Source organism: Lissotriton helveticus, chromosome 11 (assembly GCF_964261635.1).
Source record: "Lissotriton helveticus chromosome 11, aLisHel1.1, whole genome shotgun sequence".
In the NCBI taxonomy this organism is placed as follows: domain Eukaryota; kingdom Metazoa; phylum Chordata; class Amphibia; order Caudata; family Salamandridae; genus Lissotriton; species Lissotriton helveticus.
In genome coordinates this window covers 723,453,620-723,458,859 of record NC_136072.1, presented here as the reverse complement: position 1 = coordinate 723,458,859, position 5,240 = coordinate 723,453,620, and the positions used below count along the sequence as shown (strand labels likewise).

At 45.7% G+C, this 5,240-nt stretch overlaps 1 pseudogene; it reads right to left on the bottom strand.

Annotated features, from left to right (window-relative positions):
* Positions 1 to 487: 487 nt before the first annotated feature.
* Positions 488 to 2,941, bottom strand: LOC144791956 (uncharacterized; annotated as a pseudogene).
* Between the last annotated feature and the right edge of the window lie 2,299 nt (positions 2,942 to 5,240).

Below are 5,240 nucleotides of genomic sequence, written 5' to 3'. Positions count from 1 at the left end.
GTATTTCCAAAAGACCCACATCATTAGGACCAGTAGCCCAAAGAATATTAGGGAGAAATGACAATTCTGTTGGAAGTTTATCCCTCGACAAATACATTGGAGAAATCATTTTCTTACCCAGTGTAAGTTGTACTCCAGAAGGAGAACAGTACAAAGTCGCATACAATCTTTTCAGCAAATCTAATCCTAGCAAGCTTTCACCACAACCTGTTGTCAGAATAAGGGGTGCTTCGAATTCACAAGGTCCAACAGAAAGGGACAAAGGGTCAGAAATCGGATTTCTAACTGGGGCACCAGAAAAACCTACAGAAACATTCATTTAGCCAGACAAAGTTGCGCCAGGGAGTTTTGAGTGCATAATAGAACTCTTTGTAGCACCAGTATCCAACAGAAAAGGCTCTGACACACCTGATGTAATCACCTCAACGTATGGTCCGCTCTGATCTACTGGAACTGAAACAACTCCCTCTCTTTGTCTATGGCTGTCCTAGCAATCATTACCTTCCATATGCTCATCTTCTGCATAGTAATCATCAGCATAGTACTGAGCTGTCCTACCAGATGCGTTATTCTGCTGATCGAACCTATTCATCGAATTTTGAGGTGGAAGAGACTGTGTGTTCTGGGGGAAATTTCCACGTCCTCTACCTCTAGATGCTTGTTGAACACCTCGACCTCTTACACCAGAAGCACCATTTGCACGCTGTAATAAAATAGGACAACTATACTTGAAATGACCCTCTTCCTTACAATATGAACACTGATTGGGGCCTACAGGGACACGTGGTTGGGTATACTCGACTCTTTGCGAGTTCCTCTGATACTGTTGAGGCTGCTGATAGTTATTCTGATAGTTATTCTGACCACCATTATTCTGGCCACCACCACCACGTGGCGGATATGCTTGCTGTAACAGAACCTTCGTTTTCAACTCTTTAGTTTTCTTTTCTGCTCTGTCTTTCTCGTCTTTGTCTCGATTTTCATAGTACTGTGCAGTAGCCAATATCTGTGCTGAAGAGGAAACTGCCCAAGAACTCTCTGAGTCTTTTAACTTTTTACACAACTCTGGAAGCAGATTGTGCACGAATTTATCGACGAACAGTCGCTGACCACCTTCTGTGCTCATATCTTGACCACTGTGGTCGACAAAAGTCTCTTCAAACCTGGTGAAGAAATCTGAGACCGTTTCATCTTTCTTCTGCTTACATGCAGACAACTTATCCCAATTTACACGCATCGCAGGCATTATAGTTTTCATGTAATCAATGATCTTACCAGGAAGTTCTGTTACTAAAGGCTCGGGTTTAGCACCACCAACTTGTCGGGCATCTGCAGCAGTAATATTAGCCCATGTGTCACCTAACTCTTGATCATGATCTGCATGACAAATCTTTCCCCATAAAGGTTGGGGAACAACATTCCCAAACAACATGTCTATGTCAGCTAAATTCATAATGCAAGAACCTGCAGTCTGTGACAATTCCTTGTAATACCCTGTAGGATTCTTACGGGGATCAGGCAATGTCTGTTTAAGGGCCAAAACTTCAGCTCGCTTCCAAGGAACATGTACCCATACACGCTGAAAATGAGGCTGGACAGGTGGGATAGCATTCGCGTCCCCTTCCCTCCATTGTGGGGGAACTTCTCTCATGGGATACTGTCTTCCCTTCTTTTTACCAGAAGAATCAAATTCAAACAACGACTTAGAAACACCTTCAGTCCTAAGCGACAACAACGTCGCAACTGCTTTCCTAACATCTGAACCCACAATTGCGCCTTTTGAAAACTAAAAACGTACATGGCTCAACTCGGGCGGATTGGAGTCCAAATCATTTTCCACTAAATCTTCACATACAAAAACACACTTTTTCTCAAACACGTATCACTGCTTTGATGCTTCCCACTGGGTGAAGACATCCATAACACATTCTAAATCATATTTTTCCAGGTCAGCAACCCATTTATGTGCCAAATAATTCAACGTTTCTTTCTCCCTAGAATCAGGCTGTTGACTACGCAACTGTTTGCGCTCTGTGTCAGGAGTTACACTTGTTGCACCAAAGAGAGGATGCAAAAAATTAGCGACAGTACTAGCCACTCTCTGACGAACAGAAGGAGAAGTCGATGAAAAGACAAGCGGAAAAACAGGGTGAGGCGAGGCAGATGCAGAGGCAGTATCAGAAGGAGTACCAGGAGTGGTAGTCGTTATAGTAGTCAAAGTTGTAGGAAGTAAAGGCAGAGCAGATGTCAAAGCCGGTGGCCCTTGAGGAGGCTGCACCGGAGGAGTAGGAGCCAGCTGGAGAACAGCTGGTGGGTGCTATAGAGGAGCAGGAGGCAATGCAATCACAAGTTGCGCAACTAAAGGTTGCGGAGGTGCCGTAGCATTTTGCGCATAAGGGGGTGGCGAACTTAACAAATGCACCATTAACGGATCTTTTTCAAGCTCTTTTGCTGCATCTTGCTGAAGAGGCGGCAAAACTGGGTAGCATTTATCTATTACCATTTTACGTTGCCTGTGCAACTGCTCACTCATCTGTTCTTCTTCATTGTCTTTAAACTGCATAGCAGCTTGCATTATCGAAATACCCCTTTCTCTCTTATTTTTCTTCGCTAATTTAATTTCCTTCTGTTTGGCTTCCTTACGCCATAGGCGGAAAGAGTCAAACATCACCGGCCGGGCTTTCTTCTTAAAAAGTTTAACTTCGAGGTTAACTAGGATTTCCGTGTCAAAGCTACCATATTGGGGCCATTTTAAAACACCATCTTTTCTGGTGTATTTGATCCACACTTCATTGTATGTGATGGGGCCTACTCCATATTTCACATACAATTCATAAGTTGGAGTTCCAATCGGAGGAACCGGACACGAGTCCTCCAATCGGGAGTCCCTATTATTACAACCAAGACAAAACACATTTCCAAGTCTGCTAAGACCAGGCATCTTCGCTCACTAGTCTAGCTTCAAACTTCAAAGGATTATCGATTACGATATTCTCGTGAATACACGAGTCCTTTGGCTTTGGCACTTGCAAGTGCCAAACAAAGTGATCCCAAAAGGGGATACCCAAACTAAGACCAACTAAGGACTGGGAGACGCTCCACTTATACTTAACTGAAATATCGATGACGTCACCAGAAGACTCGTCTTATCGTTTCGCTCTACCAAACTTCAAGGGTCCAAATCAGGGCGATAGCCAGGGCAGCAGTCCTCTGTAGCCGTCGGGAAGCGGGGAACCTCGCAGCAAAGACTTTCGGACCACGTCGACATGCAGGGGTCGATGAAGTGGCGGTCTTCCTCCAGAATTTTCACACGAAGCTCTGGCTGGACCGGTACCGCTGGTATCGCTCCACGTTGGGCGCCAACTGAGGTACTGGGTTTTTCAGAACCGGTACCGAACCGGTAACCCAGTGGTGTCAGGGTACACACCCAAAGACCTCGAGTACTTTCCTGATTTAGACCACAGAAACTCAGAGTCTTCTAGGTGAAGTCAAGGATCGATTTTATTGGCTGCAACCAAGGTAACAGGCGTCCTAGAAGTACAACAGCCCGGGATGTATATTCTCAGGAGACTGCTCCATCTTACAAAGCCAGGCTTCTCTTTTTATACAAAATATTGTGCTTCAGGCAAACATTCTTCGAATTTTAGTATACCATTCACATGTTCCCATTACAAAGAAAAAGCAGAGTCATGATGACAAGCCCACATTTTAGTTTGTCCAGCCCACAACAAATTACCCAGCAAGGCCCAGCATTTCCATCAGATACCGGTGGACCCCCAATAAAAACGGGCACCTCGCCATCATAAAGCAAGTGAGAGAGAAAAGAGCAGGGACAGGTGTGAGCAAGATTCGGCAGGGTGTGTGTGCGATGAAAAGGGTTTATGGCTTGTTGTGCCTTGATGCTATCTTGTTCGGCCACTGGGAGAGGAACTGACCAAACAGGTTCGGCCTGAGGCAAAGGTTTCAGCTTGCCCAGGTCAGAGAAAAGTCAATCAAGGTGTACGTGTCCTTTGATATTGAATTTAGCTGTATTATAAGCCTATGTCAGGGCAACCCATAAAATGGCTGCCGTACACAAAATGGAAGCCAAGGGTTCAAGACGAAAATGACGATTTCGAGGTGAAATCGTCACTCGAATATGACGAAAATGCTTGTACATAGTGTACTAGCCATTCTCGGTCTTTTGATATAAAAATCGTCATGCTATGATGAAGTTTAATTCTCGAGTCCAGAATTTTCAGAACTACAGTCCATAGGGGTGGGGGTTGGGGGGTTGCTGAAGGCGGTGGGCCTCCAGGTGTAGTCTCAAGCTGAGGGGGTGGGTCAGAGGACGAGCACTTCAGTCTTCTCCGAGTTGAGTTTCAGACAGCTGCTGCTCATCCAATAGCAGAGTGGGAGCCCATGGGGTACTGGAACCAATAAAAAAACTAAGCCTATGTGACCAGTTTACAAAGGTATGTAAATATGCAAATGGTCTTTAACGACCTATGAAAAACCCAGGCGTGCCGGAATAAGACACTGCCCAGCCGAGCCCACAGCAGCTCGAGCTGTATCAGCCCGGCTGAGACACATGATGGGGGGGAGGAGTGGGGGGGGGCGGGAGTGGGGGGGCATTGAAGCCCTTTCAGCCCTATGGGCGCTGCGCGTCTGTACAACTACCAGTTATGTGTTTTTAGAGCGGAGTAGGCATGTTCTGGCTGAGGCCCCTGACTCATTCAAAGCATATGGACCTTTTAACGAGCCCAGTAACAGTGCACTTGTGCTGCCTTTCGAACTTTCACCATAGCAGAGAGCAAGAAAGTGCAAACCAAAGAGCCATCCTTTCCTAACGTGTAGAAACACCTGAATACAGAGCCTGTTATGATAAATCATTTATCATTGTCTCAATGTGTAGCTGTCCTAACTATTTCCAGAAGAGGGCAGCAGTGCTCACGCATCTAAAGTTTAAACGCGCAGATGTACAGAAGGTTAACATGCCGTTGCTAATGGAAATGCACTTGTAATTACTGGCAGGAAACAGCTTTAGCTCGGTGAGCACAATATTTGTGCGGGAATGCGGCTGAGGCAGTTTCAGAGCACCTACCCTCCATGACAAGGATGTGACTGACGGATTGCGGCATGATGTAGTTGTCATTAGTGCAAAAAGTGCAGCAACACCATTACCTAGGGATGAAAGTGGCCCTCTGAAACCCAGCGACATATGCTTTTCACAGTTCTACAAATGGGTACCAGGCCTGTTT